The sequence below is a fragment of the Bos indicus genome, chromosome 1 (assembly GCF_029378745.1).
Source record: "Bos indicus isolate NIAB-ARS_2022 breed Sahiwal x Tharparkar chromosome 1, NIAB-ARS_B.indTharparkar_mat_pri_1.0, whole genome shotgun sequence".
Lineage (NCBI taxonomy): Eukaryota > Metazoa > Chordata > Mammalia > Artiodactyla > Bovidae > Bos > Bos indicus.
In genome coordinates, this window is record NC_091760.1 from 11,583,468 (window position 1) to 11,597,389 (window position 13,922).

Here is a 13,922-nt window from a genome sequence, read left to right on the forward strand (position 1 = left end):
CTATGATAAACCAGTTTCAAGGTTCTCTAAAATAAACAATATTTCAATGAAAAGTGATCAATGAAAAAAAGAGAAAATAACATGTACTTTCATGGTTTTTGAAAAATTTCCATTTTTAAAAACAGGTCAGGCTATCAGCTGGAACATTATACCTACCATAACAAGTTTTAGATGAAAAATGTGGACTTTTTTTTTTTTTTTAGTACTCTGGAGCTAAATTATCTAGCTCTAAGAGTAAGGCCAAGTTTCATATCCAAATCAGGTGGAAGAATAATAATGACTTTCAGTTTATTTTGCCAATAAACAGCAATTTAGAAAAAGGTATGGAAATAATGGAAAGAAATGTCTCAACATGAGCTCTCAGAAACATACCCATGTAATTTTGTTCCTCCAGTAAAAGAATTCTGTTTTGGGGGGGTGGTGCATATATGATTTAGTGAAAGTTTTAAATCCTGTATTTTGTATCTCTAAAGTACTGGAGAATAGTTAGAGCAATCTGTGGTATTCATTTTAGTTTTCCTTCTAAGGATCAAAACTGAACCACCAATTTATGATGAACTCTTAGGCATTCAGATGTATTTGGTTTTTCTTGGTTGGTTCAATTGAGTGGATGGGATTGCACTAGAATTGCCATTGAGTGGATGGAATTATTATTGGAATCCAAGAATACAATATGGTTTAAAAGCATTTGAGTGAATAAGTCACTTTAGCAATTTCTATTGCCGCTGAAGTTCCCAGTCAGCTATTTGTAAAGTAACCTGCTTGCAACATTGGCAACAAATTAGATTAGTAAATATTTGCTTATCTGGCAGATCCAATGTGCTTTTTCTTTCTTTTAAAATTTTATTTATTTTACAGTTGAAGGATAATTGCTTTACAGAATTTTGTTGTTTTCTGTCAAACCTCAACATGAATCAGCCATAGGTATACATATGTCCCTTCCCTCTTGAACCTTCCTCCCATCTCCCTCCCCAATCCACCCTCTAGGTTGATACAGAGCCCCTGTTTGAGTTCCCTGAGTCATACAGAAAAATAAGGAATGCTTCACAAATTTGTGTGTCATCTTTGCACAGGGGCCATGCTAATCTCTGGATCATTTCAATTTTAGTATATGTGCTGGTGAAGTGAGCACCCAATGTGCTTTTGACAAGTATAACATATTAGGAATAAAAAGACTTTTATTCAGAAATGTTTCTACCCATTTTGAAACATAGTCAAGCTTTCTGGGCTCTGGACTGAAAATGCTTAATGTGGTCACTGAATGTGTCAGGACTCATCTCAGAGGTCCTAGAGTTATCAAAAATCTGGGAGCAGAGAACAGATAAGATATTATATGAAATGTATAAAAAATAATTGAAAAGACAGTCCTTTATTTCTTAAAACATTGACATGAATTTTACTTAAAGAACTGATGTTTGAAAGAGACTCATGGACACAGAAAACAAACTTACACTTACCAAAGGGAAAGGTGGGAGGGGAGAGGGATAAATTAGGAGGCTGGGATTAATTTATATACTCCACTACGTATAAAATATGTAAGTAACATGGACCCACTGTATGGCACAGGGAAGTATACTCAGCTAAAGTGAGAGTTGGACTGTGAAGAAGGCTGAGCACTGAAGAATTGATGCTTTTGAACTGTGGTGTTGGAGAAGACTCTTGAGAGTCCCTTGGACTGCAAGGAGATCCAACCAGTCCATTCTGAAGGAGATCAGCCCTGGGTTTCTTGGAAGGAATGATGCTAAAGCTGAAACTCCAGTACTTTGGCCACCTCATGCGAAGAGTTGACTCATTGGAAAAGACTCTGATGGTGGGAGGGATTGAGGGCAAGAGGAGAAGGGGACGACAGAGGATGAGATGGCTGGATGGCATCACTGACTCGATGGGCGTGAGTTTGAGTGAACTCCGGGAGTTGGTGATGGACAGGGAGGCCTGGTGTGCTGGGATTCATGGGGTCGCAAAGAGTCAGACACGACTGAGTGACTGATCTGATCTTATCTGATCTGATAAGAGAAAAGTACATATGCAGAGTACATAATGAGAAACGCTGGGCTGGAAGAAGCACAAGCTGGAATCAAGATTGCCTGGAGAAATATCAATAACCTCAGATATGCAGATGACACCACCCTTATGGCAGAAAGTGAAGAGGAACTAAAAAGCCTCTTGATGAAAGTGAAAGAGGAGAGTGAAAAAGTTGGCTTAAAGCTCAACATTCAGAAAACAAAGATCATGGCATCTGGTCCCATCACTTCATTAGAAATAGATGGGGAAACAGTGGAAACAGTGTCAGATTTTATTCTTTTGGGCTCCAAAATCACTGCAGATGGTGACTGAAGCCATGAAATTAAAAGACGCTTACTCCTTGGAAGGAAAGTTATGACCAACCTAGATGGCATATTCAAAAGCAGAGACATTACTTTGCCAACTGAGGTCCGTCTAGTCAAGGCTATGGTTTTTCCTGTGGTCATGTATGGATGTGAAAGTTGGACTGTGAAGAAAGCTGAGCACTGAAGAATTAATGCTTTTGAACTGTAGTGTTGGAGAAAACTCTCGAGAGTCCCTTGGTCTGCAAGGAGATCTAACCAGTCCATTCTACAGGAGATCAGCCCTGTGTGTTCTTTGGAAGGACTGATGCTAAAGCTGAAACTCCAATACTTTGGCCACCTCATGCAAAGAGTTGACTCATTGGAAAAGACTCTGATGCTGGGAGGGATTGGAGGCAGGAGGAGAAGGGGACGACAGAAGATGAGATGGCTGGATGGCATCACTAACTCGATGGACGTGAGTTTGAGTGATCTCTGGGAGTTGGTGATGGACAGGGAGGCCTGGCGTGCTGTGATTCATGGGGTCAGAAAGAGTTGGACACGACTGAGCGACTGAACTGAACTGAAATGATAAGAGAAAAGAATCTGAAAAGAAAAGAAAAGGAAAAGAATGTATATATACATATATATGTATACACACACATACACACACACACACACACACACACACACACACACATATATATATAACTGAATTGCTGTGCTGTAGACCTGAAACTTACATGATATACTTCAATAAAAAATTAAGAAACCTAATGTGTAAGAGGAACATAGGCAGCACAGAGAGGGGATTTTTTATGTGTGCCTCTGTGTTATGCTGCAGTAATGAGAAGAATCTAAATCACATTTCCTGTAATGTCCCAAGACTGAATATTATATGTTTGACTAAAAAAAAAAAAACACATGTTGAGAAAAAGAAACCAAGATGTCTTTTATGCTAAGGAATGGGACTTTGAGACACACTTCAGAGAACAATGTGGGTGGGGAATTTTTTAAATGAATTATCCACCTGCCACGTATTCAGAAAATTTTTGATCAAGACAGTCCTTTGAGTTTTAGTAATACATGGGATTTCACACTTTCTCTGAGCAATTCGAGTTTCCTTCTCAGAATCTTTCAACTGCTTAGCTTGAATTGTATAGTGTCATAAACTGAAAACTTTATGGGCTCAAATGTAAATTTGTTCTTAAAAAAAAGGTAGGAAAATAATCTTATAAAAATTATTTAAATTATATTTTTATTATGAAGTAAAAATATTGCATAAAGTTTGAAAATTCTTATTAAATGTTGTACTCAATGGAAAAGATTTCTTAAATAGATAAAATAGATTCTAGTGCACCACTGTTCCATCAATACTTGAGTTTATGAATTAAAATCTATATATTATAGAAGATTATCAGAAATTGTATTTTAAAGTTAATTAATCAAAATACATCCTATTTGTGTTATTAAAAATTCAAGTATAAGAAACTGTATTCAGAATTGAGAGAAAAACATAGAACACCAAAGAAATCATTGGTGAAAAATGATTTACTATCAATACAAAAATCAAAATCATAAAATTTAATGGATCTTATCCTAGGAAACCTTTTAAAAGAATTAGTCAGTTTTAAGAAGTTAAAGCATAAGATTATAAATTAGTTCTTTTCAATTAATATTAAAGAATGTACTTAGTATAAACAAGAGCTTTGTTACATAAAAACCTGGGTTAGTGTAGAATATCATAGCTTAAAGGACAAAATTAGACATTTTTGTATTGCTTCTGTGTACCTCTTTCTAAAATTCTACTGAAAGGAAGATGCTTCTGTGGGTAGCAGGCAATTATATTGTTAACTTAAATATTTAGAAAAGATGACTTGGATGTTATTCATGAATAAGTTTGAAAGTGCTTGATCTTACAACAATTAGCACGAGTCAACATGAATTTTTGGCCAATCAATCCGATCAAATGAATTGACTTTTTAAAAATGGAAATAACCATAGTCATAGATAATCCCATTTAAGAAAAAAGAAACCAAAAAAAAAAAAAAAAAAACCCAAAATACCACCTGTCTAGACATAATTGCTTTTATAGTTGCTATTTGATTTTAGAATTCCTGGAATATAGTAATAACACCTACTATTTGCTGGGCAGCTACTTTATGCCAGACACTTTTCTAGAAATCTTTCATGACTTCTGATTAAATTCTCAAAAAGTCACAGGGCTGTTATCCTTATATTACAGATAAAGAAAATGGTGTCTCGGTTTAAATGGCTTGTCCCAGATTATACTGTAAGTGGCAGAGGTGGAGTTGAGATATGTCTTTTTCTGAAACCTCTGTTTCCTGCCTCAACATTGGACTGCCTCACCCAAGGTCAAAGACAGCACTGGGCCTAGGATGACCAATTCTTTCTGTTGTCCCATGAAAGAGGGATTTTTGGAATGTGGGACTTTCAGAGCTAAGCTTGAGAAAGTCTTGGGCAAACCCAGGTGAATTGGTTATTGTATCTGAAGGCATGCTCTTCTGGCCAGTGCACACTCAGGAAGGCCATACTGCTGTTAGAAGCCTCCTATTCCTGTTAGATTATCTGCACTGGTGAGGCCATTTCTTTAACCAACAGGATAAAACCAGAGAGCTACCTGCCAGAATAGCTGGATAACTGTGTTGACCAGCTCTTGACACACAGGGAGAACTGAGCTTGCTATCTATCAATCAACCCCAATCTTGAGCATAACTTCAGGGCTTTCAGCTACAATTGGTTCAAGACATATTATCACAAATCTCTAATGTAAAACAAAAGGGAGCAAAAAAGGTGAAAGCAAAAATTTATAAATTTTGAAAGGAAGTTTAGCATATACTTTTAAAGCACAGTTCATTGAAAGGATCAATTACTAGACAAACTTCAAACAAAACAACAAGAACAATAACAGCAACAGGAGAGAGATGTAGTCTCATCCGTTGTGTTTAATTCAAAGAGAATCAGGGTGTTCTCTGATTAAAATGCTCTTTTATTTTTCATTTTTATTTTTAATTGAAGTATAAGTTACAGTGTTGTGTTAGCTTCAGTGTACAGAAAAGTGATTCAGTTATATATGTATATTAGAGTAGGTAGCCATTTCCTTCTCCAGGGGATCTTCCCAACCCAGGGATTGAACCCGGGTCTCCTGAACTGCAGATAGATTCTTTATCATCTGAGCCACCAAGAAAGTCCATAAATACCATGTATATATTCTTTTCCATTCAGTTTAGTTGCTCAGTCGTGTTCAACTCTTTGCAACCCCATGAACCACAGCACACCAGGCCTCCCTGTCCATCACCAACTCCCGAAGTCCACCCAAACCCATGTCCATTGAGTCGGTGATGCCACCCAACCATCTCATCTTCTGTCATCCCCTTCTCCTCCTGCCCTCAATTTTTCCAAGCATCAGGGTCTTTTCAAATGAGTCAGCTCTCCACATCAGGTGGCCAAAGTATTGGAGTTTCAGCTTCATCATCAGTCCTTTCAATGAACACCCAGGACTGATCTCCTTTAGGATGGACTAGTTGGATCTCCTTGCAGTCCAGCAGACTCTCAAGAGTCTTCTCCAGCACCACAGTTCAAAAGCATCAATTCTTCTGCACTCAGCTTTCTTCACAGTCCAACTCTCACATCCATACATGACCACTGGAAAAACTATAGCCTTGACTAGACAGACCTTTGTTGATAAAGTAATGTCTCTGCTTTTTAATATGCTGTCTAGGTTGGTCATAACTTTCCTTCCAAGGAGTAAGCGTCTTTTAATTTCATTGCTGAAATCACCATCTGCAGGATTTTAGAGTCCAGAAAAATAAAGTCAGCCACTGTTTCCATTGTTTCCCCATCTATTTGCCATGAAGTGATGGGACCGGATGCCATGATCTTTGTTTTCTGAATGTTGAGCTTTAAGCCAACTTTTTCACTCTCCTCTTTCACTTTCATCAAGAGGCCTTTTAGTTCTTCTTCACTTTCTGTTATTAAAAGATGTTAAGTAGAGTTCCCTGCGCTATACAGTAGGCCCTTGTTGCTTACTTATTTGATACAAAGTCGTGCTGTGTGCTTAGTCACTCAGTTGTTTTCCATTCTTTGTGGCCCCATGGACTGTAGCCTCCCAGGCTCCTCTGTCCATGGGGATTCTCCAGGCAAGAATGCTGGAGTGGGTAGCGTATACCTTCTCCAGGAGATCTTTCCCACTCAGTAATTGAACTGGGGTCTCCTGCATTGCAGGTGGATTCTTTACCAGCTGAGCTACCAAGGTATGTAAGTTTTAATCTCAAACTTCTAATTTATCTCTCCCCACCCCTCACTAGCCCCCCTAACCCTTTGGTAACCATGAGAATGTTTTCTATGTTTATGAATTTATTTGTTCAATAAGTTCAATTGTATCATTTGTTAGATCCTACATATAAATGAAGTATATATTTGTTTTTGACTTCATTTAGTATGATAATCCAGAGAAGGCAATGGCACCCCACTCCAGTACTCTTGCCTGGAAAATCCCATGGATGGAGGAGCCTGGTAGGCTGTAGTCCATGGGGTCGCTAAGAGTCGGACACGACTGAGCGACTTCACTTTCAATTTTCACTTTCATGCATTGGAGAAGGAAATGGCAACCCACTCCAGTGTTCTTGCCTGGAGAATCCCAGGGACGGGGAAGCCTGGTGGGCTTCAGTCTATGGGGTCGCAGAGTCAGAAACGACTGAAGTGACTTAGCAGCAGCAGCAGCAGTATGATAATCTCTAGGTTCAACCATGTTGCTGCAAATGACATTATTTAATTCTTTTTTATAGTTGAGTAATATTATTGTATAAATATATTGCATCTTCTTTATCCATTCATCTGTCAATGGACATTTAGTTTGCTTCCATGGCTTGGCTGTTGTCAAGAGTGCTGCAATGAGCATTGGGCCACATGTATCTTTACAAGTTAGGGTTGTTGCTGGACATATGCCAAGCAGTGTGACTGTGATCATATGGTAGCTCTAGTTTTAGTTTTTTAAGGAACATTCATATTGTTTTTCATATTGGCCACCAATTTACATTCTCAGCAACAGAGTAGGAGGGTTCCTTTCTCTTCACACCCTCTCCAGCATTTATTAGTTGTAGAGTTTTTGCTGATGGCCATTCTGATTGGTATGAGATGACACCTCATGATAGTTTTGATTTGCATTTCCCTAATGATTAGAGATATTGAAAATTCTCTTTATTAACATAGTGTGTCACTTACAAGTCCTTAATTTTTCTGTTCAATCTAATACCTTGTCTGTGAGTATTCTTGTAACTTTTATTTGGACTTTTTTTCTAATAGGATTGTACATTTCTTGTTGGTGGAATATATGCTTTTAGGTCAGCATAGTAGGTAAAATCATAGACTCTCGGGACAGAATGCTAATTTCAAGCTGTTGACCATGAGCAAAATTACTTAACTTCCCTGTTCCTGGTTCCTTCTTCTTTAAAATAGAGACAATAATAGTTCTTCCCATATAAGGTTGTTGTGGGGAATTAAGTGGGTTATTTTATGTGAAAAACTTATGATAATACCTGCCACAAAGGCTGTGCTAGCTATATTATCATGATTATTTTATTGGTCTTGGGTGATTCTATGCTGTCTTTGCATTTGGAACAGGCGTCACGTCTGTTGATCTGGCCAGAGTTGGGGAGTATTTGGCATCTAGCACATCTGCTGTGTTTCACAGTCACTTTTTCTAAGAAATAGGAATGTGTTATTGTTTTCTGCTTTTGACGTACTAATCAATCCTATGGTGGAACCAAGAGTATAGCAATTCTTACCAGGATTCAGACAACTCGCCATCTTGAATTTGAGGCTGGAATATTCTTCCTCTGCATAAGTGGAAGAGTCTCTCTGATCATACTCCCCACTCACTCCCCACCACCCCCCGCTATAGTATTCTTGCCTGGAGAACCACATGGATAGAGGAGTCTGGCAACTACAGTCCATGGGGTCACAAAGTCAGACATGACTCAATGACTGAACACACATGCACACATTCCTTTATTCCTTGAATGACAGGGAGCAACTACCCAGAGAGCTGATTATAAGGCTTACTAAATGACCAGAGAGTAAACTGGATATTTGGTGCCAGTTAGCTTTCTGAAAACCACAACTTAAATAGTTATTAATATGTAATAATTGGTAATACATAAATTTATATCTTTTCCCCAGAAACTGGGGAAGGGCTTCTCCTATTCAGTGAAGCCTATCTGGAGCATAGATAAGATTCTTGGGGATGAGGCAGTCATTTTGTGACCATGATGATATTAGAAATTTTGGGAGAAAAAAATTACATATCTGGGAAGTTTTTTTTTTTTTTTTTCTTGTGTATAAAAGAGATATTAGCACAGCTATGGCATGTGAGGAAAGTGGATGTGAAGTTCAAAAAACCCACTTGTGGTAGGTACTGAGGGTTTAATGATTTGACCTTCTATCCAGTTTCTGTCTCCTTTGCTTGTCTCTAGGATAGAGACTGAATAACAGTGTGCTCAGTATCTCAATGCCCTGGCAGACAGAAGTGGCCATGAACATGATTCTGGCCAGTAAGATATAGGCTAAAGTCTATGGGGAGTTGAAAATGATATTTTTAAATAAAGCCTTGCTGGGAGAAAGCTTTTAATCCATTTTCCTCTTTCATGAAATATTGTAGAAATGTCATGATAAAGGTCATTTGCCAAGGATAGCAGGACAGGGAGAAAGAAGCAACATGGTGGATCTCTTGCTTTGGAACTGGCTTACTTACCTCTGACACTGTGAAGTGAAGAAAAGAGAAAAGGGAAACCTGATGTGTCAGATGGGGTCCTGGCAGATACAAGAGGTGGACCAAAAGGCCTTAAAATCATTTAATGAAAAGACTCTTTACAGAGTTATGAGAAAGGAGCAAGGAAATGTCAGTAATCTTTAGAGAAATAGAATCAACAGATATTCTTCCTTCTTCCTCCCTTTCCCTTTTTCCCTCTTCCCTTTCTTTCTTTTCTGTCTTGCTCCCCCCTCTCTTCTCTCTTTCAATTGGTTTCTGTGGTTGTGGGAGTTGACAAGTTCACAATCTGCAGAGTCAATATCTCAGGTTGAGTCTGAAGGCTGGCAGGCTGCCTTCAGAGAACCAATGTTCTGTTTCATGGGCCATCAGGCAGGACAATTCTCTCTTACTTAGAGGAGAGTCAGTCTTTTTGAACTATTCAGGCCTTCAACTAATTGGGTAAGGCCCATCCACTTTTGGGAGAGCAATCTGCTTTACTCAGTCTGTTACTGAAAGGTGTGTGGGGTTGGGTTACTGGGTGCTCAACAGCCAACAAACTGGCCAGGTTGGTAGAAAGGAAAGTTTGCTTTATCTCAGATGCTGGCAGCTGGGCGGAGGGGGGGGGGATGAGGGCAAAAGTCAGTCCAAAGGCCAACTAATTCCTCCTTGCCCATAACTGGTAACTAGTGGGGCAAGAGATTGTATAGATAGAAGGAGGGGGCTGCTTGTAGAAACAGCACAGTCAGCTCTGACAGTCATCTTCAAATTCATCCTCGATGGTCTGACCAGTGTCATCTCGATTGTTTTAGGTACAGTTAATCTTCAGTTCCAGGGTCCATTTGTTCCCATTTCGCTGAGGCCAATTTTTTTTTTTTTTTTTACTGTTACATGCCTTTTATTTATTTATTTTTTTAATTTAATTTTATTTTTAAACTTTACAATATTGTATTAGTTTTTCCAAATACCGAAATGACTCTGCCACAGGTATACCTGTGTTCCCCATCCTGAACCCTCCTCCCTCCTCCCTCCCCATACCCTCCCTCTGGGTCGTCCCAGTGCACCAGCCCCAAGCATCCAGTATTGTGCATCGAACCTGGACTGGCGACTCGTTTCATACATGATATTATACATGTTTCAACGCCATTCTCCCAAATCTCCCCACCCTCTCCCTCTCCCACAGAGTCCATAAGACTGATCTATACATCAGTGTCTCTTTTGCTGTCTCATACACAGGGTTATTGTTACCATCTTTCTAAATTCCATATATATGCGTTAGTATACTGTATTGGTGTTTTTCTTTCTGGCTTACTTCACTCTGTATAATAGGTTCCAGTTTCATCCACCTCATTAGAACTGATTCAAATGTATTCTTTTTAATGGCTGAGTAATACTCCATTGTGTATATGTACCACAGCTTTCTTATCCATTCATCTGCTGATGGGCATCTAGGTTGCTTCCATGATGGGCATCTAGGTTGCTTCCATGTCCTGGCTATTATAAACAGTGCTGCGATGAACATTGGGGTACACGTGTCTCTTTCCCTTCTGGTTTCCTCAGTGTGTATGCCCAGCAGTGGGATTGCTGGATCATAAGGCAGTTCTATTTCCAGTTTTTTAAGGAATCTCCACACTGTTCTCCATAGTGGCTGTACTAGTTTGCATTCCCACCAACAGTGTAAGAGGGTTCCCTTTTCTCCACACCCTCTCCAGCATTTATTGCTTGTAGACTTTTGGATCGCAGCCATTCTGACTGGTGTGAAATGGTACCTCATAGTGGTTTTGATTTGCATTTCTCTGATAATGAGTGATGTTGAGCATCTTTTCATGTGTTTGTTAGCCATTTGTATGTCTTCTTTGGAGAAATGTCTAGTTCTTTGGCCCATTTTTTGATTGGGTCATTTATTTTTCTGGAGTTGAGCTGTAGGAGTTGCTTGTATATTTTTGAGATTAGTTGTTTGTCAGTTGCTTCATTTGCTATTATTTTCTCCCATTCTGAAGGCTGCCTTTTCACCTTGCTAATAGTTTCCTTTGTTGTGCAGAAGCTTTTAAGTTTAATTAGGTCCCATTTGTTTATTTTTGTTTTTATTTCCAATATTCTTGGAGGTGGGTCATAGAGGATCCTGCTGTGATGTATGTCGGAGAGTGTTTTGGGTATGTTCTCCTCTAGGAGTTTTATAGTTTCTGGTCTTATGTTGAGATCTTTAATCCATTTTGAGTTTATTTTTGTGTATGGTGTTAGAAAGTGATCTAGTTTCACTCTTTTACAAGTGGTTGACCAGTTTTCCCAGCACCACTTGTTAAAGAGATTGTCTTTAATCCATTGTATATTCTTGCCTCCTTTGTCAAAGATAAGGTGTCCATATGTGCGTGGATTTATCTCTGGGCTTTCTATTTTGTTACATTGATCAATATTTCTGTCTTTGTGCCAGTACCATACTGTCTTGATGACTGTGGCTTTGTAATAGAGCCTGAAGTCAGGTAGATTGATTCCTCCAGTTCCATTCTTCTTTCTCAAGATAGCTTTGGGTATTTGAGTTTTTTTGTATTTCCATACAAATTGTGAAATTATTTGTCCTAGCTCTGTGAAGAATACTTTTGGTAGCTTGATAGGGATTGCATTGAATCTATAAATTGCTTTGGGTAGTATACTCATTTTCACTATATTGATTCTTCCAATCCATGAACATGGTATATTTCTCCATCTATTAGTGTCCTCTTTGATTTCTTTCACCAGTGTTTTATAGTTTTCTATATATAGGTCTTTAGTTTCTTTAGGTAGATATATTCCTAAGTATTTTATTCTTTCCGTTGCAATGGTGAATGGAATTGTTTCCTTAATTTCTCTTTCTGTTTTCTCATTATTAGTGTATAGGAATGCAAGGGATTTCTGTGTGTTGATTTTATATCCTGCAACTTTACTATAGTCATTGATTAGTTCTAGTAATTTTCTGGTGGAGTCTTTAGGGTTTTCTATGTAGAGGATCATGTCATCTGCAGATAGTGAGAGTTTTACTTCTTCTTTTCCAATTTGGATTCCTTTTATTTCTTTTTCTGCTCTGATTGCTATGGCCAAAACTTCCAAAACTATGTTGAGTAGGAATGGTGAGAGTGGGCACCCTTGTCTTGTTCCTGACTTTAGAGGAAATGCTTTCAATTTTTCACCATTGAGGATAATGTTTGCTGTGGGTTTGTCATATATAGCTTTTATTATGTTGAGGTATGTTCCTTCTATTCCTGCTTTCTGGAGAGTCCTTATCATAAATGGATGTTGAATTTTGTCAAAGGCTTTCTCTGCATCTATTGAGATAATCATATGGCTTTTATTTTTCAATTTGTTAATGTGGTGTATTACATTGATTGACTTGCGGATATTGAAGAATCCTTGCATCCCTGGGATAAAGCCCACTTGGTCATGGTGTATGATCTTTTTAATGTGTTGTTGGATTCTGATTGCTAGAATTTTGTTAAGGATTTTTGCATCTATGTTCATCAGTGATATTGGCCTGTAGTTTTCTTTTTTTGTGGGATCTTTGTCAGGTTTTGGTATTAGGGTGATGGTGGCCTCATAGAACGAGTTTGGAAGTTTACCTTCCTCCACAATTTTCTGGAAGAGTTTGAGCAGGATAGGTGTTAGCTCTTCTCTAAATTTTTGGTAGAATTCAGCTGTGAAGCCATCTGGACCTGGGCTTTTGTTTGCTGGAAGATTTTTGATTACAGTTTCAATTTCCGTGCTTGTGATGGGCCTGTTAAGATTTTCTATTTCTTCCTGGTCGAGTTTTGGAAAGTTGTACTTTTCTAAGAATTTGTCCATTTCTTCCACGTTGTCCATTTTATTGGCATATAATTGTTGATAGTAGTCTCTTATGATCCTTTGTATTTCTGTGTTGTCTGTTGTGATCTCTCCATTTTTATTTCTAATTTTATTGATTTGATTTTTCTCCGTTTGTTTCTTGATGAGACTGGCTAATGGTTTGTCAATTTTATTTATCCTTTCAAAGAACCAGCTTTTGACTTTGTTGATTTTTGCTATGGTCTCTTTTGCATTTATTTCTGCCCTAATTTTTAAGATTTCTTTCCTTCTACTAACCCTGGGGTTCTTCATTTCTTCCTTTTCTAGTTGCTTTAGGTGTAGGGTTAGGTTATTTATTTGACTTTTTTCTTGTTTCTTGAGGTATGCCTGTATTGCTATGAACTTTCCCCTTAGGACTGCTTTTAAAGTGTCCCACAGGTTTTGGGTTGTTGTGTTTTCATTTTCATTAGTTTCTATGCAAATTTTGATTTCTTTTTTGATTTCTTCTGTGATTTGTTGGTTATTCAGCAGTGTGTTGTTCAGCCTCCATATGTTGGAATTTTTAATAGTTTTTCTCCTGTAATTGAGATCTAATCTTACTGCATTGTGGTCATAAAAGATGCTTGGAATGATTTCTATTTTTTTGAATTTACCAAGGCTAGATTTATGGCCCAGGATGTGATCTATCCTGGAGAAGGTTCCATGTGCGCTTGAGAAAAAGGTGAAATTAATTGTTTTGGGATGAAATGTCCTATAGATATCAATTAAGTCTAACTGGTCTATTGTATCATTTAAAGTTTGTGTTTCCTTGTTAATTTTCTGTTTAGTTGATCTATCCATAGGTGTGAGTGGGGTATTAAAGTCTCCCACTATTATTGTGTTGTTGTTAATTTCTCCTTTCATACTTGTTAGCATTTGTCTTACATATTGTGGTGCTCCCATGTTGGGTGCATATATATTTATAATTGTTATATCTTCTTCTTGGATTGATCCTTCGATCATTATGTAGTGAACATCTTTGTCTCTTTTCACAGCCTTTGTTTTAAAGTCTGCTTTATCTG

The 13,922-nt window shown here is 38.0% G+C and overlaps 1 non-coding gene across 1 annotated transcript; it reads right to left on the reverse strand.

Moving 5' to 3' along the window:
• Positions 1 to 1,028: 1,028 nt before the first annotated feature.
• On the reverse strand, positions 1,029 to 1,132 carry LOC139185268 (U6 spliceosomal RNA). Its single transcript, XR_011568873.1, has one exon. It is a non-coding gene; the product is annotated as a U6 spliceosomal RNA (small nuclear RNA).
• Positions 1,133 to 13,922: the final 12,790 nt, after the last annotated feature.